Source organism: Saccoglossus kowalevskii, chromosome 2 (assembly GCF_978046115.1).
Source record: "Saccoglossus kowalevskii chromosome 2, keSacKowa6.1, whole genome shotgun sequence".
Taxonomy (NCBI): Eukaryota; Metazoa; Hemichordata; class Enteropneusta; family Harrimaniidae; genus Saccoglossus; species Saccoglossus kowalevskii.
The window spans coordinates 47,900,124-47,925,972 of record NC_140642.1 but is presented as its reverse complement, the minus strand read 5'-3'; the positions used below and the strand labels follow the sequence as shown (position 1 = coordinate 47,925,972).

At 40.9% G+C, this 25,849-nt stretch overlaps 14 pseudogenes; all 14 read right to left on the bottom strand.

Annotated features, from left to right (window-relative positions):
• Positions 1 to 12,310: 12,310 nt before the first annotated feature.
• Positions 12,311 to 12,430, bottom strand: LOC146750303 (5S ribosomal RNA; annotated as a pseudogene).
• A 96-nt stretch (positions 12,431 to 12,526) lies between these two features.
• Positions 12,527 to 12,646, bottom strand: LOC146750302 (5S ribosomal RNA; annotated as a pseudogene).
• Positions 12,647 to 12,742: 96 nt separating this feature from the next.
• Positions 12,743 to 12,862, bottom strand: LOC146750301 (5S ribosomal RNA; annotated as a pseudogene).
• A 96-nt stretch (positions 12,863 to 12,958) lies between these two features.
• Positions 12,959 to 13,078, bottom strand: LOC146750300 (5S ribosomal RNA; annotated as a pseudogene).
• A 96-nt stretch (positions 13,079 to 13,174) lies between these two features.
• LOC146750299 (5S ribosomal RNA) lies at positions 13,175 to 13,294 on the bottom strand (annotated as a pseudogene).
• Positions 13,295 to 13,390: 96 nt separating this feature from the next.
• LOC146750298 (5S ribosomal RNA) lies at positions 13,391 to 13,510 on the bottom strand (annotated as a pseudogene).
• Positions 13,511 to 13,606: 96 nt separating this feature from the next.
• Positions 13,607 to 13,725, bottom strand: LOC146750297 (5S ribosomal RNA; annotated as a pseudogene).
• Positions 13,726 to 13,821: 96 nt separating this feature from the next.
• On the bottom strand, positions 13,822 to 13,941 carry LOC146750296 (5S ribosomal RNA; annotated as a pseudogene).
• A 1,477-nt stretch (positions 13,942 to 15,418) lies between these two features.
• On the bottom strand, positions 15,419 to 15,538 carry LOC146750295 (5S ribosomal RNA; annotated as a pseudogene).
• A 312-nt stretch (positions 15,539 to 15,850) lies between these two features.
• LOC146750294 (5S ribosomal RNA) lies at positions 15,851 to 15,970 on the bottom strand (annotated as a pseudogene).
• A 96-nt stretch (positions 15,971 to 16,066) lies between these two features.
• LOC146750293 (5S ribosomal RNA) lies at positions 16,067 to 16,186 on the bottom strand (annotated as a pseudogene).
• Positions 16,187 to 16,282: 96 nt separating this feature from the next.
• LOC146750292 (5S ribosomal RNA) lies at positions 16,283 to 16,402 on the bottom strand (annotated as a pseudogene).
• Positions 16,403 to 16,498: 96 nt separating this feature from the next.
• LOC146750291 (5S ribosomal RNA) lies at positions 16,499 to 16,617 on the bottom strand (annotated as a pseudogene).
• A 96-nt stretch (positions 16,618 to 16,713) lies between these two features.
• LOC146750290 (5S ribosomal RNA) lies at positions 16,714 to 16,833 on the bottom strand (annotated as a pseudogene).
• Between the last annotated feature and the right edge of the window lie 9,016 nt (positions 16,834 to 25,849).

The window sequence follows — 25,849 nt, the reverse complement described above, 5'->3', positions numbered from 1 at the left end:
TGAAAAGTGTGGCAAAGTACTGAAAAGTTGTGGCAAATTCGTGGCAAAGTGCTGAAAAGTAGTGGCAAAGTACTGAAAGGTAGTGGCAAAGTGCTGAAAAGTGTGGCAAAGTACTGAAAAGTTGTGGCAAAGTGCTGAAAATTAGTGGCAAAGTACTGAAAAGCAGTTGCAAAGTACTGAAAAGGGTGGCAAAGTACTGCAAATTTGTGGCAAAGTCGTGGCAAAGTACTGAAATGTTGTGGCAAAGTGCTAAAAAGCAGTGGCAAAGTACTGAAAAGTGTGGCAAAGTACTGAAAAGTTTTGGCAAAATCGTGGCAAAGTTTTGGCAAAGTCGTGGCAAAGTACTGAAAAGTTTGTCAAAATGCTGAAAAGTAGTGGCAAAGTACTGTAAAGTGTGGCAAAGTACTGAAAAGTAGTGGCAAAGTACTGAAAAGTAGTGGCAAAGTGCTGGAAAGTGTGGCAAAGTACTGAAAAGTTGTGGCAAAGTGCTGACAATTAGTGGCAAAGTACTGAAAAGCAGTTGCAAAGTACTGAAAAGGGTGGCAAAGTACTGCGAAGTTGTGGCAAAGTCGTGGCAAAGTACTGAAAACTGTGGCAAAGTACTGAAAAGTTGTGGCAAAGTTCTGAAAAGTAGTGGCAAAGTACTGAAAGGTAGTGGCAAAGTGCTGAAAAGTGTGGCAAAGTACTGAAAAGTTGTGGCAAAGTGCTGAAAATTAGTGGCAAAGTACTGAAAAGCAGTTGCAAAGTACTGAAAAGGGTGGCAAAGTACTGCAAAGTTGTGGCAAAGTTGTGGCAAAGTACTGAAAAGTGTGGCAAATTACAGAAAAGTTGTGGCAAAGTGCTGAAAAGTGTGGCAAAGTACTGAAAAGTTGTGGCAAAGTGCTGAAAATTAGTGACAAAGTACTGAAAAGCAGTTGCAAAGTACTGAAAAGGGTGGCAAAGTACTGCAAAGTTGTGGCAAAGTCGCGGCACAGTACTGAAATGTTGTGGCAAAGTGCTGAAAAGTGTGGCAAAGTACTGAAAAGTTGTGGCAAAGTCGTGGAAAAGTACTGAAAAGTGTGGCAAAGTACTGAAAAGTGTGGCAAAGTACAGAAAAGTTGTGGCAAAGTGCTGAAAATTAGTGGCAAAGTACTGAAAAGCAGTTGCAAAGTACTGAAAAGGGTGGCAAAGTACTGCAAATTTGTGGCAAAGTCGTGGCAAAGTACTGAAATGTTGTGGCAAAGTGCTGAAAAGTGTGGCAAAGTACTGACAAGTTGTGGCAAAGTCGTGGCAAAGTAATGAAAAGTGTGGCAAAGTACAGAAAAATTGTGGCAAAGTGCTGAAAAGTAGTGGCAAAGTACTGAAAAGTGTGGCAAAGTACTGAAAAGTTGTGGCAAATTCGTGGCAAAGTAATGAAAAGTGTGGCAAAGTACAGAAAAGTTGTGGCAAAGTGCTGAAAAATAGTGGCAAAGTACTGAAAAGTGTGGCAAAGTACTGAAAAGTTGTGGCAAATTCGTGGCAAAGTGCTGAAAAGTAGTGGCAAAGTACTGAAAAGTAGTTGCAAAGTGCTGAAAAGTGTGGCAAGGTACTGAAAAGTTTTGGCAAAGTCGTAGCAAAGTACTGAAAAGTGTGGCAAAGTAATGAAAAGTTTTGTCAAAATGCTGAAAAGTAGTGGCAAAGTACTGAAAAGTGTGGCAAAGTACTGGAAAGTTGTGGCAAAGTACTGAAAAGTAGTGGCAAAGTGCTGGAAAGTGTGGCAAAGTACTGAAAAGTTGTGGCAAAGTGCTGACAATTAGTGGAAAAGTACTGAAAAGCAGTTGCAAAGTACTGAAAAGGGTGGCAAAGTACTGCAAAGTTGTGGCAAAGTCGTGGCAAAGTACTGAAAAGTGTGGCAAATTACAGAAAAGTTGTGGCAAAGTGCTGAAAAGTGTGGCAAAGTACTGAAAAGTTGTGGCAAAGTGCTGACAATTAGTGACAAAGTACTGAAAAGCAGTTGCAAAGTACTGAAAAGGGTGACAAAGTACTGCAAAGTTGTGGCAAAGTCGCGGCAAAGTACTGAAATGTTGTGGCAAAGTGCTGAAAAGTGTGGCAAAGTACTGAAAAGTTGTGGCAAAGTCGTGGAAAAGTACTGAAAAGTGTGGCAAAGTACTGAAAAGTGTGGCAAAGTACTGAAAAGTTGTGGCAAAATGCTGAAAATTAGTGGCAAAGTACTGAAAAGCAGTTACAAAGTGCTGAAAAGGGTGGCAATGTACTGCAAAGTTGTGGCAAAGTCGTGGCAAAGTACTGAAATGTATTGGCAAAGTGCTGAAAAGTATGTCAAAGTACTGAAAAGTTGTGGCAAAGTGCTGAAAAATAGTGGCAAAGTACTGAAAAGCAGTGGCAAAGTACTGAAAAGTGTGGCAAAGTACTGAAAAGTTTTGGCAAAGTCGTGGCAAAGTTTTGGCAAAGTCGTGGCAAAGTACTGAAAAGTTTGTCAAAATGCTGAAAAGTAGTGGCAAAGTACTGTAAAATGTGGCAAAGTACTGAAAAGTAGTGGCAAAGTACTGAAAAGTTGTGGCAAAGTGCTGACAATTAGTGGCAAAGTACTGAAAAGCAGTTGCAAAGTACTGAAAAGGGTGGCAAAGTACTGCGAAGTTGTGGCAAAGTCGTGGCAAAGTACTGAAAACTGTGGCAAAGTACTGAAAAGTTGTGGCAAAGTTCTGAAAAGTAGTGGCAAAGTACTGAAAGGTAGTGGCAAAGTGCTGAAAAGTGTGGCAAAGTACTGACAAGTTGTGGCAAAGTGCTGAAAATTAGTGGCAAAGTACTGAAAAGCAGTTGCAAAGTACTGAAAAGGGTGGCAAAGTACTGCAAAATTGTGGCAAAGTCGTGGCAAAGTAATGACAAGTGTGGCAAAGTACAGAAAAGTTGTGGCAAAGTGCTGAAAAGTAGTGGCAAAGTACTGAAAAGTGTGGCAAAGTACTGAAAAGTTGTGGCAAATTCGTGGCAAAGTGCTGAAAAGTAGTGGCAAAGTACTGAAAAGTAGTGGCAAAGTGCTGAAAAGTGTGGCAAGGTAATGAAAAGTTTTGGCAAAGTCGTGGCAAAGTACTGAAAAGTGTGGCAAAGTACTGAAAAGTTTTGTCAAAATGCTGAAAATTAGTGGCAAAGTACTGAAAAGTGTGGCAAAGTACTGGAAAGATGTGGCAAAGTACTGAAAAGTAGTGGCAAAGTGCTGGAAAGTGTGGCAAATTACTGAAAAGTTGTGGCAAAGTGCTGACAATTAGCGGCAAAGTACTGAAAAGCAGTTGCAAAGTACTGAAAAGGGTGGCAAAGTACTGCAAAGTTGTGGCAAAGTCGTGGCAAAGTACTGAAAAGTGTGGCAAATTACAGAAAAGTTGTGGCAAAGTGCTGAAAAGTGTGGCAAAGTACTGAAAAGTTGTGGCAAAGTGCTGAAAATTAGTGGCAAAGTCCTGAAAACAGTTGCAAAGTACTGAAAAGGGTGGCAAAGTACTGCAAAGTTGTGGCAAAGTCGCGGCAAAGTACTGAAATGTTGTGGCAAAGTGCTGAAAAGTGTGGCAAAGTACTGAAAAGTTGTGGCAAAGTCGTGGAAAAGTACTGAAAAGTGTGGCAAAGTACTGAAAAGTGTGGCAAAATACTGAAAAGTTGTGGCAATGTCGTGGCAAAGTACTGAAAAGTGTGGCAAAGTATTGAAAAGTTGTGGCAAAATTCTGAAAAGTAGTGGCAAAGTACTGAAAGGTAGTGGCAAAGTGCTGAAAAGTGTGGCAAAGTACTGAAAAGTTGTGGCAAAGTGCTGAAAAATAGTGGCAAAGTACTGAAAAGCAGTGGCAAATTACTGAAAAGTGTGGCAAAGTACTGAAAAGTTTTGGCAAAGTCGTGGCAAAGTACTGAAAAGTGTGGCAAAGTACTGAACAGTTTTGTCAAAATGCTGAAAAGTAGTGGCAAAGTACTGAAAAGTGTGGCAAAGTACTGAAAAGTAGTGGCAAAGTGCTGGAAAGTGTGGCAAAGTACTGAAAAGTTGTGGCAAAGTGCTGAAAATTAGTGGCAAAGTACTGAAAAGTAGTTGCAAAGTACTGAAAAAGGTGGCAAAGTACTGCAAAATTGTGGCAAAGTCGCGGCAAAGTACTGAAATGTTGTGGCAAAGTGCTGAAAAGTGTGGCAAAGTACTGAAAAGTTGTGGCAAAGTCGTGGAAAAGTACTGAAAAGTGTGGCAAAGTACTGAAAAGTGTGGCAAAGTACTGAAAATTTGTGGCAAAATGCTGAAAATTAGTGGCAAAGTACTGAAAAGCAGTTGCAAAGTACTGAAAAGGGTTTCAATGTACTGCAAAGTTGTGGCAAAGTCGTGGCAAAGTACTGAAATGTTGTGGCAAAGTGCTGAAAAGTGTGGCAAAGTACTGACAAGTTGTGGCAAAGTCGTGGCAAAGTAATGAAAAGTGTGGCAAAGTACAGAAAAGTTGTGGCAAAGTGCTGAAAAGTAGTGGCAAAGTACTGAAAAGTGTGGCAAAGTACTGAAAAGTTGTGGCAAATTCGTGGCAAAGTGCTGAAAAGTAGTGGCAAAGTACTGAAAAGTAGTGGCAAAGTGCTGAAAAGTGTGGCAAGGTAATGAAAAGTTTTGGCAAAGTCGTGGCAAAGTACTGAAAAGTGTGGCAAAGTACTGAAAAGTTTTGTCAAAATGCTGAAAATTAGTGGCAAAGTACTGAAAAGTGTGGCAAAGTACTGGAAAGATGTGGCAAAGTACTGAAAAGTAGTGGCAAAGTGCTGGAAAGTGTGGCAAATTACTGAAAAGTTGTGGCAAAGTGCTGACAATTAGCGGCAAAGTACTGAAAAGCAGTTGCAAAGTACTGAAAAGGGTGGCAAAGTACTGCAAAGTTGTGGCAAAGTCGTGGCAAAGTACTGAAAAGTGTGGCAAATTACAGAAAAGTTGTGGCAAAGTGCTGAAAAGTGTGGCAAAGTACTGAAAAGTTGTGGCAAAGTGCTGAAAATTAGTGGCAAAGTCCTGAAAACAGTTGCAAAGTACTGAAAAGGGTGGCAAAGTACTGCAAAGTTGTGGCAAAGTCGCGGCAAAGTACTGAAATGTTGTGGCAAAGTGCTGAAAAGTGTGGCAAAGTATTGAAAAGTTGTGGCAAAGTCGTGGAAAAGTACTGAAAAGTGTGGCAAAGTACTGAAAAGTGTGGCAAAATACTGAAAAGTTGTGGCAATGTCGTGGCAAAGTACTGAAAAGTGTGGCAAAGTATTGAAAAGTTGTGGCAAAATTCTGAAAAGTAGTGGCAAAGTACTGAAAGGTAGTGGCAAAGTGCTGAAAAGTGTGGCAAAGTACTGAAAAGTTGTGGCAAAGTGCTGAAAAATAGTGGCAAAGTACTGAAAAGCAGTGGCAAATTACTGAAAAGTGTGGCAAAGTACTGAAAAGTTTTGGCAAAGTCGTGGCAAAGTACTGAAAAGTGTGGCAAAGTACTGAACAGTTTTGTCAAAATGCTGAAAAGTAGTGGCAAAGTACTGAAAAGTGTGGCAAAGTACTGAAAAGTAGTGGCAAAGTGCTGGAAAGTGTGGCAAAGTACTGAAAAGTTGTGGCAAAGTGCTGAAAATTAGTGGCAAAGTACTGAAAAGTAGTTGCAAAGTACTGAAAAAGGTGGCAAAGTACTGCAAAGTTGTGGCAAAGTCGTGGCAAAATACTGAAATGTTGTGGCGAAGTGCTGAAAAGTGTGGCAAAGTACTGACAAGTTGTGGCAAAGTCGTGGCAAAGTACTGAAAAGCGTGGCAAAGTTCAGAAAAGTTGTGGCAAAGTAATGAAAAGTGTGGCAAAGTACAGAAAAGTTGTGGCAAAGTGCCTAAAAGTAGTGGCAAAGTACTGAAAAGTGTGGCAAAGTGCTGAAAAGTGTGGCAAATTACAGAAAAGTTGTGGCAAAGTGCTGAAAAGTGTGGCAAAGTACTGAAAAGTTGTGGCAAAGTGCTGAAAATTAGTGGCAAAGTCCTGAAAACAGTTGCAAAGTACTGAAAAGGGTGGCAAAGTACTGCAAAGTTGTGGCAAAGTCGCGGCAAAGTACTGAAATGTTGTGGCAAAGTGCTGAAAAGTGTGGCAAAGTACTGAAAAGTTGTGGCAAAGTCGTGGAAAAGTACTGAAAAGTGTGGCAAAGTACTGAAAAGTGTGGCAAAATACTGAAAAGTTGTGGCAATGTCGTGGCAAAGTACTGAAAAGTGTGGCAAAGTATTGAAAAGTTGTGGCAAAATTCTGAAAAGTAGTGGCAAAGTACTGAAAGGTAGTGGCAAAGTGCTGAAAAGTGTGGCAAAGTACTGAAAAGTTGTGGCAAAGTGCTGAAAAATAGTGGCAAAGTACTGAAAAGCAGTGGCAAATTACTGAAAAGTGTGGCAAAGTACTGAAAAGTTTTGGCAAAGTCGTGGCAAAGTACTGAAAAGTGTGGCAAAGTACTGAACAGTTTTGTCAAAATGCTGAAAAGTAGTGGCAAAGTACTGAAAAGTGTGGCAAAGTACTGAAAAGTAGTGGCAAAGTGCTGGAAAGTGTGGCAAAGTACTGAAAAGTTGTGGCAAAGTGCTGAAAATTAGTGGCAAAGTACTGAAAAGTAGTTGCAAAGTACTGAAAAAGGTGGCAAAGTACTGCAAAGTTGTGGCAAAGTCGTGGCAAAATACTGAAATGTTGTGGCGAAGTGCTGAAAAGTGTGGCAAAGTACTGACAAGTTGTGGCAAAGTCGTGGCAAAGTACTGAAAAGCGTGGCAAAGTTCAGAAAAGTTGTGGCAAAGTAATGAAAAGTGTGGCAAAGTACAGAAAAGTTGTGGCAAAGTGCCTAAAAGTAGTGGCAAAGTACTGAAAAGTGTGGCAAAGTGCTGAAAAGTGTGGCAAATTACAGAAAAGTTGTGGCAAAGTGCTGAAAAGTGTGGCAAAGTACTGAAAAGTTGTGGCAAAGTGCTGAAAATTAGTGGCAAAGTCCTGAAAACAGTTGCAAAGTACTGAAAAGGGTGGCAAAGTACTGCAAAGTTGTGGCAAAGTCGCGGCAAAGTACTGAAATGTTGTGGCAAAGTGCTGAAAAGTGTGGCAAAGTACTGAAAAGTTGTGGCAAAGTCGTGGAAAAGTACTGAAAAGTGTGGCAAAGTACTGAAAAGTGTGGCAAAATACTGAAAAGTTGTGGCAATGTCGTGGCAAAGTACTGAAAAGTGTGGCAAAGTATTGAAAAGTTGTGGCAAAATTCTGAAAAGTAGTGGCAAAGTACTGAAAGGTAGTGGCAAAGTGCTGAAAAGTGTGGCAAAGTACTGAAAAGTTGTGGCAAAGTGCTGAAAAATAGTGGCAAAGTACTGAAAAGCAGTGGCAAATTACTGAAAAGTGTGGCAAAGTACTGAAAAGTTTTGGCAAAGTCGTGGCAAAGTACTGAAAAGTGTGGCAAAGTACTGAACAGTTTTGTCAAAATGCTGAAAAGTAGTGGCAAAGTACTGAAAAGTGTGGCAAAGTACTGAAAAGTAGTGGCAAAGTGCTGGAAAGTGTGGCAAAGTACTGAAAAGTTGTGGCAAAGTGCTGAAAATTAGTGGCAAAGTACTGAAAAGTAGTTGCAAAGTACTGAAAAAGGTGGCAAAGTACTGCAAAGTTGTGGCAAAGTCGTGGCAAAATACTGAAATGTTGTGGCGAAGTGCTGAAAAGTGTGGCAAAGTACTGACAAGTTGTGGCAAAGTCGTGGCAAAGTACTGAAAAGCGTGGCAAAGTTCAGAAAGGTTGTGGCAAAGTAATGAAAAGTGTGGCAAAGTACAGAAAAGTTGTGGCAAAGTGCCTAAAAGTAGTGGCAAAGTACTGAAAAGTGTGGCAAAGTGCTGAAAAGTGTGGCAAGGTACTGAAAAGTTGTGGCAAAGTCGTGGCAAAGTACTGAAAAGCGTGGCAAAGTTCAGAAAAGTTTTGTCAAAATGCTGAAAAGTAGTGGCAAAGTACTGAAAAGTGTGGCAAAGTACTGGAAAGTTGTGGTAAAGTACTGAAAAGTAGTGGCAAAGTGCTGGAAAGTGTGGAAAAGTACTGAAAAGTTGTGGCAAAGTGCTGACAATTAGTGGAAAAGTACTGAAAAGCAGTTGCAAAGTACTGAAAAGGGTGGCAAAGTACTGCAAAGTTGTGGCAAAGTCGTGGCAAAGTACTGAAAAGTGTGGCAAATTACAGAAAAGTTGTGGCAAAGTGCTGAAAAGTGTGGCAAAGTACTGAAAAGTTGTGGCAAAGTGCAGAAAATTAGTGACAAAGTACTGAAAAGCAGTTGCAAAGTACCGAAAAGGGTGGCAAAGTACTGCAAAGTTGTGGCAAAGTCGCGGCAAAGTACTGAAATGTTGTGGCAAAGTGCTGAAAAGTGTGGCAAAGTACTGAAAAGTTGTGGCAAAGTCGTGGAAAAGTACTGAAAAGTGTGGCAAAGTAGTGAAAAGTGTGGCAAAGTACTGAAAAGTTGTGGCAAAGTGCTGAAAATTAGTGGCAAAGTACTGAAAAGGAGTTGCAAAGTACTGAAAAGTGTGGCAAAGTACTGCAAAGTTGTGGCAAAGTCGTGGCAAAGTAATGAAAAGTTAGGCAAAGTACAGAAAAGTTGTGGCAAAGTGCTGAAAAGTAGTGGCAAAGTACTGAAAAGTGTGGCAAAGTACTGAAAAGTTGTGGCAAATTCGTGGCAAAGTGCTGAAAAGTAGTGGCAAAGTACTGAAAAGTAGTGGCAAAGTGCTGAAAAGTGTGGCAAAGTACTGAAAAGTGTGGCAAAGTGCTGAAAAGTGTGGCAAGGTACTGAAAAGTTTTGGCAAAGTCGTGGCAAAGTACTGAAAAGTGTGGCAAAGTACTGAAAAGTTTTGTCAAAATGCTGAAAAGTAGTGGCAAAGTACTGAAAAGTGTGGCAAAGTACTGGAAAGTTGTGGTAAAGTACTGAAAAGTAGTGGCAAAGTGCTGGAAAGTGTGGCAAAGTACTGAAAAGTGTGGCAAAGTGCTGAAAAGTGTGGCAAGGTACTGAAAAGTTTTGGCAAAGTCGTGGCAAAGTACTGAAAAGTGTGGCAAAGTACTGAAAAGTTTTGTCAAAATGCTGAAAAGTAGTGGCAAAGTACTGAAAAGTGTGGCAAAGTACTGGAAAGTTGTGGTAAAGTACTGAAAAGTAGTGGCAAAGTGCTGGAAAGTGTGGCAAAGTACTGAAAAGTTGTGGCAAAGTGCTGACAATTAGTGGAAAAGTACTGAAAAGCAGTTGCAAAGTACTGAAAAGGGTGGCAAAGTACTGCAAAGTTGTGGCAAAGTCGTGGCAAAGTACTGAAAAGTGTGGCAAATTACAGAAAAGTTGTGGCAAAGTGCTGAAAAGTGTGGCAAAGTACTGAAAAGTTGTGGCAAAGTGCTGAAAATTAGTGACAAAGTACTGAAAAGCAGTTGCAAAGTACTGAAAAGGGTGGCAAAGTACTGCAAAGTTGTGGCAAAGTCGCGGCAAAGTACTGAAATGTTGTGGCAAAGTGCTGAAAAGTGTGGCAAAGTACTGAAAAGTTGTGGCAAAGTCGTGGAAAAGTACTGAAAAGTGTGGCAAAGTACTGAAAAGTGTGGCAAAGTACTGAAAAGTTGTGGCAAAGTGCTGAAAATTAGTGGCAAAGTACTGAAAAGGAGTTGCAAAGTACTGAAAAGTGTGGCAAAGTACTGCAAAGTTGTGGCAAAGTCGTGGCAAAGTAATGAAAAGTGTGGCAAAGTACAGAAAAGTTGTGGCAAAGTGCTGAAAAGTAGTGGCAAAGTACTCAAAAGTGTGGCAAAGTACTGAAAAGTTGTGGCAAATTCGTGGCAAAGTGCTGAAAAGTAGTGGCAAAGTACTGAAAAGTAGTGGCAAAGTGCTGAAAAGTGTGCAAGGTACTGAAAAGTTTTGGCAAAGTCGTGGCAAAGTACTGAAAAGTGTGGCAAAGTACTGAAAAGTTTTGTCAACATGCTGAAAAGTAGTGGCAAAGTACTGAAAAGTGTGGCAAAGAACTGGAAAGTTGTAGCAAAGTACTGAAAAGTAGTGGCAAAGTGCTGGAAAGTGTGGCAAAGTACTGAAAAGTTGTGGCAAAGTGCTGACAATTAGTGGCAAAGTACTGAAAAGCAGTTGCAAAGTACTGAAAAGGGTGGCAAAGTACTGCAAAGTTGTGGCAAAGTCGTGGCAAAGTACTGAAAAGTGTGGCAAATTACAGGAAAGTCGTGGCAAAGTGCTGAAAAGTGTGACAAAGTACTGAAAAGTTGTGGCAAAGTGCTGAAAATTAGTGGCAAAGTACTGAAAACAGTTGCAAAGTACAGAAAAGGGTGGCAAAGTACTGCAAAGTTGTGGCAAAGTCGCAGCAAAGTACTGAAATGTTGTGGCAAAGTGCTGAAAAGTGTGGCAAAGTACTGAAAAGTTGTGGCAAAGTCGTGGAAAAGTACTGAAAAGTGTGGCAAAGTACTGAAAAGTGTGGCAAAATACTGAAAAGTTGTGGCAATGTCGTGGCAAAGTACTGAAAAGTGTGGCAAAGTACTGAAAAGTTTTGGCAAATTCGTGGCAAAGTACTGAAAAGTGTGGCAAAGTAATGAACAGTTTTGTCAAAATGCTGAAAAGTAGTGGCAAAGTACTGAAAAGTGTGGCAAAGTACTGAAAAGTAGTGGCAAAGTGCTGGAAAGTGTGGCAAACTACTGAAAAGTTGTGGCAAAGTGCTGACAATTAGTGGCAAAGTAATGAAAAGCAGTTGCAAAGTACTGAAAAGGGTGGCAAAGTACGGCAAAGTTGTGGCAAAGTCGTGGCAAAGTACTGAAAAGTGTGGCAAATTAGAGAAAAGTTGTGGCAATGTGCTGAAAAGTGTGGCAAAGTACTGAAAAGTTGTGGCAAAGTGTTGAAAATTAGTGACAAAGTACTGAAAAGCGTGGCAAAGTTCAGAAAAGTTGTGGCAAAGTGCTGAAAAGTAGTGGCAAAGTACTGAAAAGTGTGGCAAAGTACTGAAAAGTTGTGGCAAATTCGTGGCAAAGTGCTGAAAAGTAGTGGTAAAGTACTGAAAAGTAGTGGCAAAGTGCTGAAAAGTGTGGCAAAGTACTGAAAAGTAGTGGCAAAGTGCTGAAAAGTGTGGCAAGGTACTGAAAAGTTGTGGCAAAGTGCTGAAAATTAGTGGCAAAGTACTGAAAAGTTGTGACAAAGTCATGGCAAAGTACTGAAATGTTGTGGCAAAGTGCTGAAAAGTGTGGCAAAGTACTGAAAAGTTGTGGCAAAGTCGTGGAAAAGTACTGAAAAGTGTGGCTAAGTACTGAAAAGTGTGGCAAAGTACTGAAAAGTTGTGGCGAAGAACTGAAAAAGTGTGGCAAAGTAATGACAAGTTGTGACAAAGTGCTGAAGAATTTTGGCAAAGTACTGAAAATCAGTGGCAAAGTACTGAAAAGTGTGGAAAAGTACTGAAAAGTTGTGGCAAAGTCGTGGCAAAATACTGAAAAGTGAGGCAAAGTACTGAAAAGTTGTGGCAAAGTACTGAAAATTGTGGCAAAGTACTGAAAAGTTGTGGCAAAGTGCTGAAAAGTAGTGGCAAAGTACTGAAAAGTAGTGGCAAAGTGCTGAAAAGTGTGGCAAATTACTAAAAAGTTGTGGCAAAGTGCTGAAAAATAGTGGCAAAGTACTGAAAAGCAGTGGCAAAGTACTGAAAAGTGTGGCAAAGCACAGAAAAGTTGTGGCAAAGTGCTGAAAAGGGTGGCAAAGTACTGCAAAGTTGTGGCAAAGTCGTGGCAAAGTACTGAAAAGTTGTGGCAAAGTGCTGAAAAGTGTGGCAAAGTACCGAAAAGTTGTGGCAAAGTCGTGGAAAAGTACTGAAAAGTGTGGCAAAGTACTGACAAGTGTGGCAAAGTACTGAAAAGTTGTGGCAATGTCGTGGCAAAGTACTGAAAAGTGTGGCAAAGTACTGAAAAGTTGTGGCAAAGTTCTGAAAAGTAGTGGCAAAGTACTGAAAGGTAGTGGCAAACTGCTGAAAAGTGTGGCAAAGTACTGAAAAGTTGTGGCAAAGTGCTGAAAAATAGTGGCAAAGTACTGAAAAGCAGTGGCAAAGTACTGAAAAGTGTGGCAAAGTACTGAAAAGTTGTGGCAATGTCGTGGCAAAGTACTGAAAAGTGTGGCAAAGTACTGAAAAGTTGTGGCAAAGTTCTGAAAAGTAGTGGCAAAGTACTGAAAGGTAGTGGCAAAGTGCTGAAAAGTGTGGCAAAGTGCTGAAAAGCCTTGGCAAAGTACTGAAAAGTGTGGCAAATTACTGAAAAGTTGTGGCGAAGTGCTGAAAAGTAGTGGCAAAGTACTGAAAAGTAGTGGCAAAGTGCTGAAAAGTGTGGCAAAGTACTGAAAAAAAATCCCGGGAAAAAGTTAGTATGTACGGTGGAATAAAAATGTTGATGAGCCTAATGCACGTGCTATTCCCAGCCGGTCTCCCATGCAAGTACTGACCACGCCCGCTGCAGCTTAACTTCAGTGATTGGACGAGAACTGGTGTATTCTGCAATGGTTTGGCTGTAGGCTGAATAGTCGTCCGAATTGTATGTAATTTAATGCTTCGTCTATGCAAAAAATCATGGGAAAAAGTTAGTATGTAATGTGGAATAAAAATGTTGATGAGCCTACTGCACGTGGTATTCCCAGCCGGTCTCCCGTGCAAGTACTAACCACGCCCGATGGAGCTTAAATTCAGTGATCGGACGAGAACTGGTGTATTCTGCAATGGTTTGTCAGTAGGCTGAATGTTCGTCGGAATTTGATGTAATTTAATACTTCGGCTAGGTAAAAAATCCCGGGATAAAGTTAGAATGTACGGTGGAATAAAAATGTTGATGAGCCTAATGCTCGTGGTATTCCCAGCCGGTCTCGCATGCAAGTACTAACCAGGCCCGATGCAGCTTAACTTCAGCGATCGGACGAGAACTGGTGTATTCTGCAATGGTTTGGCAGTAGGCTGAATATTCGTTCGAATTGTATGTCATTTAATGCTTCGTCTAGGCAAAAAATCATGGGAAAAAGTTAGTATGTAATGTGGAATAAAAATGTTGATGAGCCTACTGCCTGTGGTATTCCCAGCCGGTCTCCCATGCAAGTACTAACCACGCCCGATGCAACTTAACTTCAGTGATCGGAAGAGAACTGGTGTATTCTGCAATGGGTTGGCAGTAGGCTGAATATTCGTTGGAATTGGATGTCGTTTAATGCTTCGGCTAGGCAAAAAATCCCTGGAAAAAGTTAGAATGTACGGTAGAATAAAAATGTTAATGATCCTGCTGTACATGGTATTCCCAGCCGGTCTCCCATGCAAGTACTAACCACGCCCGATGCAGCTTAACTTCAGTGATCGGACGAGAACTGGTGTATTCTGCAATGGTTTGGCACTAGGCTGAATATTCGTCAGAATTGGATGTCATTTAATAATACGGCTAGGCAAAAAATCATGGGAAAAAGTTAGTATGTAATGTGGAATAAAAATGTTGATGAGCCTACTACATGTGGTATTCCCAACCGGTCTCCCATTCAAGTTCTAACCATGCCCGATGCAGGTTAACTTCAGTGATCAGACGAGAACTGGTGTATTCTGCATTGGTTTGGCAGTAGGCTGAATATTCGTCGCAATTGAATGTCATTTAATGCTTCGGCTAGGCAAAAAATCATGGAAAAAAGATAGTATGTACAGTGAAATAGAAATGTTGATGAGCCTACTGCACGTGGTATTCTCAGCTGGTCTCCCATGCAAGTACTAACCACGTCCGGTGAGATTAACTTCAGTGATCGGACGAGAACTGGTGTATTCTGCATTGGTTTGTCAGTAGGCTGAAAATTCGTCGGAATTGGATGTCATTTAATGCTACGGCTAGGCAAAAAATCATGGGAAAAAGATAGTATGTAATGTGGAATAAAAATGTTGATGAGCCTACTGCACGTGGTGTTCCCAGCCGGTCTCCAAAGCATGTACTAACCACGCCCAATGCAGCTTAACTTCAGTGATCGGACGAGAACTGGTGTATTCTGCAATGGTTTGTCAGTAGGCTGAATATTCGTCGGAATTTGATGTAATTTAATTCTTCGGCTAGGAAAAAAATCCCGGGAAAAAGTTAGAATGTACGGTGGAATAAAAATGTTGATGAGCCTAATGCACGTGGTATTCCCAGCCGGTCTCGCATGCAAGTACTAACCACGCCCGATGCAGCTTAACTTCAGCGATCGGACGAGAACTGGTAATGGCAAAGTACTGAAAAGTAGTGGCAAAGTGTTGAAAAGTGTGGCAAAGTACTGAAAAGTTGTGTCAAGTGCTGAAAAGTAGTGGCAAAGTACTGAGAAGCAGTGGCAAAGTACTGAAAAGGGTGGCAAAGTACTGAAAAGTTGTGGCAAAGTCGTGGCAAAGTACTGTACAGTGTGGCAAAGTACTGAAAAGTTGTGGCAAAGTGCTGAAAAGTAGTGGCAAAGTACTGAAAAGTAGTGGCAAAGTGCTGAAAAGTGTGGCAAATTACTAAAAAGTTGTGGCAAAGTGCTGAAAAATAGTGGCAAAGTACTGAAAAGCAGTGGCAAAGTACTGAAAAGTGTGGCAAAGCACAGAAAAGTTGTGGCAAAGTGCTGAAAAGGGTGGCAAAGTACTGCAAAGTTGTGGCAAAGTCGTGGCAAAGTACTGAAAAGTTGTGGCAAAGTGCTGAAAAGTGTGGCAAAGTACCGAAAAGTTGTGGCAAAGTCGTGGAAAAGTACTGAAAAATGTGGCAAAGTACTAACAAGTGTGGCAAAGTACTGAAAAGTTGTGGCAATGTCGTGGCAAAGTACTGAAAAGTGTGGCAAAGTACTGAAAAGTTGTGGCAAAGTTCTGAAAAGTAGTGGCAAAGTACTGAAAGGTAGTGGCAAAGTGCTGAAAAGTGTGGCAAAGTACTGAAAAGTTGTGGCAAAGTGCTGAAAAATAGTGGCAAAGTACTGAAAAGCAGTGGCAAAGTACTGAAAAGTGTGGCAAAGTACTGAAAAGTTGTGGCAATGTCGTGGCAAAGTACTGAAAAGTGTGGCAAAGTACTGAAAAGTTGTGGCAAAGTTCTGAAAAGTAGTGGCAAAGTACTGAAAGGTAGTGGCAAAGTGCTGAAAAGTGTGGCAAAGTGCTGAAAAGCCTTGGCAAAGTACTAAAAAGTGTGGCAAATTACTGAAAAGTTGTGGCGAAGTGCTGAAAAGTAGTGGCAAAGTACTGAAAAGTAGTGGCAAAGTGCTGAAAAGTGTGGCAAAGTACTGAAAAAAAATCCCGGGAAAAAGTTAGTATGTACGGTGGAATAAAAATGTTGATGAGCCTAATGCACGTGCTATTCCCAGCCGGTCTCCCATGCAAGTACTGACCACGCCCGCTGCAGCTAAACTTCAGTGATTGGACGAGAACTGGTGTATTCTGCAATGGTTTGGCTGTAGGCTGAATAGTCGTCCGAATTGTATGTAATTTAATGCTTCGTCTATGCAAAAAATCATGGGAAAAAGTTAGTATGTAATGTGGAATAAAAATGTTGATGAGCCTACTGCACGTGGTATTCCCAGCCGGTCTCCCGTGCAAGTACTAACCACGCCCGATGGAGCTTAAATTCAGTGATCGGACGAGAACTGGTGTATTCTGCAATGGTTTGTCAGTAGGCTGAATGTTCGTCGGAATTTGATGTAATTTAATACTTCGGCTAGGTAAAAAATCCCGGGATAAAGTTAGAATGTACGGTGGAATAAAAATGTTGATGAGCATAATGCTCGTGGTATTCCCAGCCGGTCTCGCATGCAAGTACTAACCAGGCCCGATGCAGTTTAACTTCAGCGATCGGACGAGAACTGGTGTATTCTGCAATGGTTTGGCAGTAGGCTGAATATTCGTTCGAATTGTATGTCATTTAATGCTTCGTCTAGGCAAAAAATCATGGGAAAAAGTTAGTATGTAATGTGGAATAAAAATGTTGATGAGCCTACTGCCTGTGGTATTCCCAGCCGGTCTCCCATGCAAGTACTAACCACGCCCGATGCAACTTAACTTCAGTGATCGGAAGAGAACTGGTGTATTCTGCAATGGGTTGGCAGTAGGCTGAATATTCGTTGGAATTGGATGTCGTTTAATGCTTCGGCTAGGCAAAAAATCCCTGCAAAAAGTTAGAATGTACGGTAGAATAAAAATGTTAATGATCCTGCTGTACATGGTATTCCCAGCCGGTCTCCCATGCAAGTACTAACCACGCCCGATGCAGCTTAACTTCAGTGATCAGACGAGAACTGGTGTATTCTGCAATGGTTTGGCACTAGGCTGAATATTCGTCAGAATTGGATGTCATTTAATAATACGGCTAGGCAAAAAATCATGGGAAAAAGTTAGTATGTAATGTGGAATAAAAATGTTGATGAGCCTACTACATGTGGTATTCCCAACCGGTCTCCCATTCAAGTTCTAACCATGCCCGATGCAGGTTAACTTCAGTGATCGGACGAGAACTGGTGTATTCTGCATTGGTTTGGCAGTAGGCTGAATATTCGTCGCAATTGAATGTCATTTACTGCTTCGGCTAGGCAAAAAATCATGGAAAAAACATAGTATGTACAGTGAAATAGAAATGTTGATGAGCCTACTGCACGTGGTATTCTCAGCTGGTCTCCCATGCAAGTACTAACCACGTCCGGTGAGATTAACTTCAGTGATCGGACGAGAACTGGTGTATTCTGCATTGGTTTGTCAGTAGGCTGAAAATTCGTCGGAATTGGATGTCATTTAATGCTACGGCTAGGCAAAAAATCATGGGAAAAAGATAGTATGTAATGTGGAATAAAAATGTTGATGAGCCTACTGCACGTGGTGTTCCCAGCCAGTCTCCAATGCATGTACTAACCACGCCCAATGCAGCTTAACTTCAGTGATCGGACGAGAACTGGTGTATTCTGCAATGGTTTGTCAGTAGGCTGAATATTCGTCGGAATTTGATGTAATTTAATACTTCGGCTAGGCAAAAAATCCCGGGAAAAAGTTAGAATGTATGGTGGAATAAAAATGTTGATGAGCCTAATGCACGTGGTATTCCCAGCCGGTCTCGCATGCAAGTACTAACCACGCCCGATGCAGCTTAACTTCAGCGATCGGACGAGAACTGGTAATGGCAAAGTACTGAAAAGTAGTGGCAAAGTGTTGAAAAGTGTGGCAAAGTACTGAAAAGTTGTGTCAAGTGCTGAAAAGTAGTGGCAAAGTACTGAGAAGCAGTGGCAAAGTACTGAAAAGGGTGGCAAAGTACTGAAAAGTTGTGGCAAAGTCGTGGCAAAGTACTGTACAGTGTGGCAAAGTACTGAAAAGTTGTGGCAAAGTGCTGAAAATTAGTTGCAAAGTACTGAAAAGCAGTGGCAAAGTGTTGGAAAATGTGGCAAAGTGATGAAACGTAGTGGCAAAGTACTGAAAAGTTGTGTCAAGTGCTGAAAATTAGTGGCAAAACACTGAAAAGCAGTTGCAAAGTACTGAAAAGGGTGGCAATGTACTGCAAAGTTGTGGCAAAGTCGTGGCAAAGTACTGAAATGTAGTGGCAAAGTGCTGAAAAGTGTGTCAAAGTACTGAAAAGTTGTGGCAAAGTGCTGAAAAATAGTGGCAAAGTACTGAAAAGCAGTGGCAAAGTACTGAAAAGTGTGGCAAAGTACTGAAAACTTTTGGCAAAGTCGTGGCAAAGTTTTGGCAAAGTCGTGGCAAAGTACTAAAAAGTTTGTCAAAATGCTGAAAAGTAGTGGCAAAGTACTGTAAAGTGTGGCAAAGTACTGAAAAGTAGTGGCAAAGTACTGAAAAGTAGTGGCAAAGTGCTGGAAAGTGTGGCAAAGTACTGAAAAGTTGTGGCAAAGTACTGAAAAGCAGTTGCAAAGTACTGAAAAGGGTGGCAAAGTACTGCGAAGTTGTGGCAAAGTCGTGGCAAAGTACTGAAAACTGTGGCAAAGTACTGAAAAGTTGTGGCAAAGTTCTGAAAAGTAGTGGCAAAGTACTGAAAGGTAGTGGCAAAGTGCTGAAAAGTGTGGCAAAGTACTGAAAAGTTGTGGCAAAGTGCTGAAAATTAGTGGCAAAGTACTGAAAAGCAGGTGCAAAGTACTGAAAAGGGTGGCAAAGTACTGCAAAGTTGTGGCAAAGTCGTGGCAAAGTACTGAAAAGTGTGGCAAATTACAGAAAAGTTGTGGCAAAGTGCTGAAAAGTGTGGCAAAGTACTGAAAAGTTGTGGCAAAGTGCTGAAAATTAGTGACAAAGTACTGAAAAGCAGTTGCAAAGTACTGAAAAGGGTGGCAAAGTACTGCAAAGTTGTGGCAAAGTCGCGGCAAAGTACTGAAATGTTGTGGCAAAGTGCTGAAAAGTGTGGCGAAGTACTGAAAAGTTGTGGCAAAGTCGTGGCAAAGTACTGAAAAGTGTGGCAAAGTACTGAAAAGTGTGGCAAAGTACTGAAAAGTTGTGGCAAAATGCTGAAAATTAGTGGCAAAGTACTGAAAAGCAGTTGCAAAGCACTGAAAAGGGTGGCAATGTACTGCAAAGTTGTGGCAAAGTCGTGGCAAAGTACTGAAATGTTGTGGCAAAGTGCTGAAAAGCGTGGCAAAGTACTGACAAGTTGTGGCAAAGTCGTGGCAAAGTAATGAAAAGTGTGGCAAAGTACAGAAAAGTTGTGGCAAAGTGCTGAAAAGTAGTGGCAAAGTACTGAAAAGTGTGGCAAAGTACTGAAAAGTTGTGGCAAATTCGTGGCAAAGTGTTGAAAAGTAGTGGCAAAGTACTGAAAAGTAGTGGCAAAGTGCTGAAAAGTGTTGCAAGGTACTGAAAAGTTTTGGCAAAGTCGTGGCAAAGTAATGAAAAGTGTGGCAAAGTACTGAAAAGTTTTGTCAAAATGCTGAAAATTAGTGGCAAAATACTGAAAAGTGTGGCAAAGTACTGGAAAGTTGTGGCAAAGTACTGAAAAGTAGTGGCAAAGTGCTGGAAAGTGTGGCAAATTACTGAAAAGTTGTGGCAAAGTGCTGACAATTAGCGGCAAAGTACTGAAAAGCAGTTGCAAAGTACTGAAAAGGGTGGCAAAGTACTGCAAAGTTGTGGCAAAGTCGTGGCAAAGTACTGAAAAGTGTGGCAAATTACAGAAAAGTTGTGGCAAAGTGCTGAAAAGTGTGGCAAAGTACTGAAAAGTTGTGACAAAGTGCTGAAAATTAGTGGCATAGTACTGAAAACTGTTGCAAAGTACTGAAAAGGGTGGCAAAGTACTGCAAAGTTGTGGCAAAGTCGCGGCAAAGTACTGAAATGTTGTGGCAAAGTGCTGAAAAGTGTGGCAAAGTACTGAAAAGTTGTGGCAAAGTCGTGGAAAAGTACTGAAAAGTGTGGCAAAGTACTGAAAAGTGTGGCAAAATACTGAAAAGTTGTGGCAATGTCGTGGCAAAGTACTGAAAAGTGTGGCAAAGTACTGAAAAGTTGTGGCAAAATTCTGAAAAGTAGTGGCAAAGTACTGAAAGGTAGTGGCAAAGTGCTGAAAAGTGTGGCAAAGTACTGAAAAGTTGTTGCAAAGTGCTGAAAAATAGTGGCAAAGTACTGAAAAGCAGTGGCAAATTACTGAAAAGTGTGGCAAAGTACTGAAAAGTGTTGGCAAAGTCGTGGCAAAGTACTGAAAAGTGTGGCAAAGTACTGAACAGTTTTGTCAAAATGCTGAAAAGTAGTGGCAAAGTACTGAAAAGTGTGGCAAAGTACTGAAAAGTAGTGGCAAAGTGCTGGAAAGTGTGGCAAAGTACTGAAAAGTTGTGGCAAAGTGCTGACAATTAGTGGCAAAGTACTGAAAAGCAGTTGCAAAGTACTGAAAAGGGTGGCAAAGTACGGCAAAGTTGTGGCAAAGTCGTGGCAAAGTACTGAAAAGTGTGGCAAATTAGAGAAAAGTTGTGGCAAAGTGCTGAAAAGTGTGGCAAAGTACTGACAAGTTGTGGCAAAGTCGTGGCAAAGTACTGAAAAGCGTGGCAACGTTCAGAAAAGTTGTGGCAAAGTAATGAAAAGTGTGGCAAAGTACAGAAAAGTTGTGGCAAAGTGCTGAAAAGTAGTGGCAAAGTACTGAAAAGTGTGGCAAAGTGCTGAAAAGTGTGGCAAGGTACTGAAAAGTTTTGGCAAAGTCGTGGCAAAGTACTGAAAAGTGTGGCAAAGTACTGAAAAGTTTTGTCAAAATGCTGAAAAGTAGTGGCAAAGTACTGAAAAGTGTGGCAAAGTACTGGAAAGTTGTGGCAAAGTACTGAAAAGTAGTGGCAAAGTGCTGGAAAGTGTGGCAAAGTACTGAAAAGTTGTGGCAAAGTGCTGACAATTAGTGGAAAAGTACTGAAAAGCAGTTGCAAAGTACTGAAAAGTGTGGCAAATTACAGAAAAGTTGTGGCAAAGTGCTGAAAAGTGTGGCAAAGTACTGAAAAGTTGTGGCAAAGTGCTGAAAATTAGTGACAAAGTACTGAAAAGCAGTTGCAAAGTACTGAAAAGGGTGGCAAAGTACTGCAAAGTTGTGGCAAAGTCGCGGCAAAGTACTGAAATGTTGTAGCAAAGTGGTGAAAAGTGTGGCAAAGTACTGAAAAGTTGTGGCAATGTCGTGGAAAAGTACTGAAAAGTGTGGCAAAGTACTGAAAAGTGTGGCAAAGTTCTGAAAAGTTGTGGCAAAGTGCTGAAAATTAGTGGCAAAGTACTGAAAAGCAGTTGCAAAGTACTGAAAAGGGTGGCAATGTACTGCAAAGTTGTGGCAAAGTCGTGGCAAAGTACTGAAATGTTGTGGCAAAGTGCTGAAAAGTGTGGCAAAGTACTGACAAGTTGTGGCAAAGTCGTGGCAAAGTAATGAAAAGTGTGGCAAAGTACAGAAAAGTTGTGGCAAAGTGCTGAAAAGTAGTGGCAAAGTACTGAAAAGTGTGGCAAAGTACTGAAAAGTTGTGGCAAATTCGTGGCAAAGTGCTGAAAAGTAGTGGCAAAGTACTGAAAAGTAGTGGCAAAGTGCTGAAAAGTGTGGCAAGGTACTGAAAAGTTTTGGCAAAGTCGTGGCAATGTACTGAAAAGTGTGGCAAAGTACTGAAAAGTTTTGTCAAAATGCTGAAAATTAGTGGCAAAGTACTGAAAAGTGTGGCAAAGTACTGGAAAGTTGTGGCAAAGTACTGAAAAGTAGTGGCAAAGTGCTGGAAAGTGTGGCAAATTACTGAAAAGTTGTGGCAAAGTGCTGACATTAGCGGCAAAGTACTGAAAAGCAGTAGCAAAGTACTGAAAAGGGTGGCAAAGTACTGCAAAGTTGTGGCAAAGTCGTTGCAAAGTACTGAAAAGTGTGGCAAATTACAGAAAAGTTGTGGCAAAGTGTTGAAAAGTGTGGCAAAGTACTGAAAAGTTGTGGCAAAGTGCTGAAAATTAGTGGCAAAGTACTGAAAACAGTTGCAAAGTACTGAAATGGGTGGCAAAGTACTGAAATGTTGTGGCAAAGTGCTGAAAAGTGTGGCAAAGTACTGAAAATTAGTGGCAAAGTACTGAAAACAGTTGCAAAGTACTGAAAAGGGTGGCAAAGTACTGAAATGTTGTGGCAAAGTGCTGAAAAGTGTGGCAAAGTACTGAAAGTTGTGGCAAAGTCGTGGAAAAGTACTGAAAAGTGTGGAAAAGTACTGAAAAGTGTGGCAAAATACTGAAAAGTTGTGGCAATGTCGTGGCAAAGTACTGAAAAGTGTGGCAAAGTACTGAAAAGTTGTGGCAAAATTCTGAAAAGTAGTGGCAAAGTACTGAAAGGTAGTGGCAAAGTACTGAAAAGTTGTTGCAAAGTGCTGAAAAATAGTGGCAAAGTACTGAAAAGCAGTGGCAAATTACTGAAAAGTGTGGCAAAGTACTGAAAAGTTTTGGCAAAGTCGTGGCAAAGTACTGAAAAGTGTGGCAAAGTACTGAACAGTTTTGTCAAAATGCTGAAAAGTAGTGGCAAAGTACTGAAAAGTGTGGCAAATTACTGAAAAGTAGTGGCAAAGTGCTGGAAAGTGTGGCAAAGTACTGAAAAGTTGTGGCAAAGTGCTGACAATTAGTGGCAAAGTACTGAAAAGCAGTTGCAAAGTACTGAAAAGGGTGGCAAAGTACGGCAAAGTTGTGGCAAAGTCGTGGCAAAGTACTGAAAAGTGTGGCAAATTAGAGAAAAGTTGTGGCAAAGTGCTGAAAAGTGTGGCAAATTACTGAAAAGTTGTGGCAAAGTGCTGAAAATTAGTGGCAAAGTACTGAAAAAGGTGGCAAAGTACTGCAAAGTTGTGGCAAAGTCGTGGCAAAATACTGAAATGTTGTGGCGAAGTGCTGAAAAGTGTGGCAAAGTACTGACAAGTTGTGGCAAAGTCGTGGCAAAGTACTGAAAAGCGTGGCAAAGTTCAGAAAAGTTGTGGCAAAGTAATGAAAAGTGTGGCAAAGTACAGAAAAGTTGTGGCAAAGTGCTGAAAAGTAGTGGCAAAGTACTGAAAAGTGTGGCAAAGTGCTGAAAAGTGTGGCAAGGTACTGAAAAGTTTTGGCAAAGTCGTGGCAAAGTACTGAAAAGTGTGGCAAAGTACTGAAAAGTTTTGTCAAAATGCTGAAAAGTAGTGGCAAAGTACTGAAAAGTTTGGCAAAGTACTGAAAAGTTGTGGCAAAGTCGTGGCAAAGTACTGAAAAGTGTGGCAAATTACAGAAAAGTTGTGGCAAAGTGCTGAAAAGTGTGGCAAAGTACTGAAAAGTTGTGGCAAAGTGCTGACAATTAGTGGAAAAGTACTGAAAAGCAGTTGCAAAGTACTAAAAAGGATGGCAAAATACTGCAAAGTTGTGGCAAAGTCGTGGCAAAGTACTGAAAAGTGTGGCAAATTACAGAAAAGTTGTGGCAAAGTGCTGAAAAGTGTGGCAAAGTACTGAAAAGTTGTGGCAAAGTGCTGAAAATTAGTGACAAAGTACTGAAAAGCAGTTGCAAAGTACTGAAAAGGGTGGCAAAGTACTGCAAAGTTGTGGCAAAGTCGCGGCAAAGTACTGAAATGTTGTGGCAAAGTGGTGAAAAGTGTGGCAAAGTACTGAAAAGTTGTGGCAAAGTCGTGGAAAAGTACTGAAAAGTGTGGCAAAGTACTGAAAAGTGTGGCAAAGTACTGAAAAGTTGTGGCAAAGTGCTGAAAATTAGTGGCAAAGTACTGAAAAGCAGTTGCAAAGTACTGAAAAGTTGTGGCAAATTCGTGGCAAAGTGCTGAAAAGTAGTGGCAAAGTACTGAAAAGTAGTGGCAAAGTGCTGAAAAGTGTGGCAAAGTACTGAAAAGTAGTGGCAAAGTGCTGAAAAGTGTGGCAAGGTACTGAAAAGTTGTGGCAAAGTGCTGAAAATTAGTGGCAAAGTACTGAAAAGTTGTGACAAAGTCATGGCAAAGTACTGAAATGTTGTGGCAAAGTGCTGAAAAGTGTGGCAAAGTACTGAAAAGTTGTGGCAAAGTCGTGGAAAAGTACTGAAAATTGTGGCAAAGTACTGAAAAGTGTGGCAAATTACTGAAAAGTTGTGGCAAAGTACTGAAAAAGTGTGGCAAAGTAATGACAAGTTGTGGCAAAGTGCTGAAAAGTTGTGGCAAAGTACTGAAAATCAGTGGCAAAGTACTGAAAAGTGTGGAAAAGTACTGAAAAGTTGTGGCAAAGTCGTGGCAAAATACAGAAAAGTGATGCAAAGTACTGAAAAGTTGTGGCAAAGTACTGAAAATTGTGGCAAAGTACTGACAATTTGTGGCAAAGTGCTGAAAAGTAGTGGCAAAGTACTGAAAAGTAGTGGCAAAGTGCTGAAAAGTGTGGCAAATTACTAAAAAGTTGTGGCAAAGTGCTGAAAAGGGTGGCAAAGTACTGCAAAGTTGTGGCAAAGTCGTGGCAAAGTACTGAAAAGTTGTGGCAAAGTGCTGAAAAGTGTGGCAAAGTACCGAAAAGTTGTGGCAAAGTCGTGGAAAAGTACTGAAAAGTGTGGCAAAGTACTGACAAGTGTGGCAAAGTACTGAAAAGTTGTGGCAATGTCGTGGCAAAGTACTGAAAAGTGTGGCAAAGTACTGAAAAGTTGTGGCAAAGTTCTGAAAAGTAGTGGCAAAGTACTGAAAGGTAGTGGCAAAGTGCTGAAAAGTGTGGCAATGTACTGAAAAGTTGTGTCAAGTGCTGAAAAGAAGTGGCAAAGTACTGAGAAGCAGTGGCAAAGTACTGAAAAGGGTGGCAAAGTACTGAAAAGTTGTGGCAAAGTCGTGGCAAAGTACTGTACAGTGTGGCAAAGTACTGAAAAGTTGTGGCAAAGTGCTGAAAATTAGTTGCAAAGTACTGAAAAGCAGTGGCAAAGTGTTGGAAAATGTGGCAAAGTGATGAAAAGTAGTGGCAAAGTACTGAAATGTTGTGACAAAGTGCTGAAAATTAGTGGCAAAGTTATAAAAAGTGTGGCAAAGTACTCAAAAGTTTTGGCAATGTCGTGGCAAAGTAATGAAAAGTGTGGCAAAGTACTGAAAAGTTGTGGCAAAGTGCTGAAAGGTAGTGGCAATGTACTGAAAAGCAGTGGCAAAGTCCTGAAAAGTGTGGCCAAGTACTGAAAAGTTGTGACAAAGTCGTGGCAAAGTACTGACAAGTTGTGTCAAAGTGCTGATAAGTAGTGGCAAAGTACTGAAAAGTAGTGGCAAAGTGTTGAAAAGTGTGGCAAAGTACTGAAAAGTTGTGGCAAAGTGCTGAAAAGTAATGGCAAAGTACTGAAAAGTTGTGGCAAAGTACTGAAAGGCGGTGGCAAAGTACTGAAAAGTGTGGCAAAGTATTAAAAAGTTGTGGCAAAGTACTGAAAAGTGTGGCAAAGTACAGAAAAGTTGTGGCAAAGTGCTGAAAAATAGTGGCAAAGTACTGAAAAGTAGTGGCAAAGTGCTGAAAAGTGTGGTAAAATACTGAAAAATTGTGGCAAAGTCGAGGCAAAGTACTGAAAAGCGTGGCAAAGTACAGAAAAGTTGTGACAAAGTGCTGAAAAGTAGTGGCAAAGTACTGAAAAAGTGTGGCAAAGTACTGAAAAGTTGTGGCAAAGTGCTGAAAAGTTGTGGCAAAGTACTGAAAATCAGTGGCAAAGAACTGAAAAGTGTGGAAAAGTACTAAAAAGTTGTGGCAAAGTCGCGGCAAAGTACTGAAATGTTGTGGCAAAGTGGTGAAAAGTGTGGCAAAGTACTGAAAAGTTGTGGCAAAGTCGTGGAAAAGTACTGAAAAGTGTGGCAAAGTACTGAAAAGTGTGGCAAAGTACTGAAAAGTTGTGGCAAAGTGCTGAAAATTAGTGGCAAAGTACTGAAAAGCAGTTGCAAAGTACTGAAAAGTTGTGGCAAATTCGTGGCAAAGTGCTGAAAAGTAGTGGCAAAGTACTGAAAAGTAGTGGCAAAGTGATGAAAAGTGTGGCAAAGTACTGAAAAGTAGTGGCAAAGTGCTGAAAAGTGTGGCAAGGTACTGAAAAGTTGTGGCAAAGTGCTGAAAATTAGTGGCAAAGTACTGAAAAGTTGTGACAAAAGTCATGGCAAAGTACTGAAATGTTGTGGCAAAGTGCTGAAAAGTGTGGCAAAGTACTGAAAAGTTGTGGCAAAGTCGTGGAAAAGTACTGAAAATTGTGGCAAAGTACTGAAAAGTGTGGCAAAGTACTGAAAAGTTGTGGCAAAGTACTGAAAAAGTGTGGCAAAGTAATGACAAGTTGTGGCAAAGTGCTGAAAAGTTGTGGCAAAGTACTGAAAATCAGTGGCAAAGTACTGAAAAGTGTGGAAAAGTACTGAAAAGTTGTGGCAAAGTCGTGGCAAAATACAGAAAAGTGAGGCAAAGTACTGAAAAGTTGTGGCAAAGTACTGAAAATTGTGGCAAAGTACTGAAAAGTTGTGGCAAAGTGCTGAAAGGTAGTGGCAATGTATTGAAAAGCAGTGGCAAAGTCCTGAAAAGTGTGGCCAAGTACTGAAAAGTTGTGGCAAAGTGCTGAAAAGTGTGGCAAAGTACCGAAAAG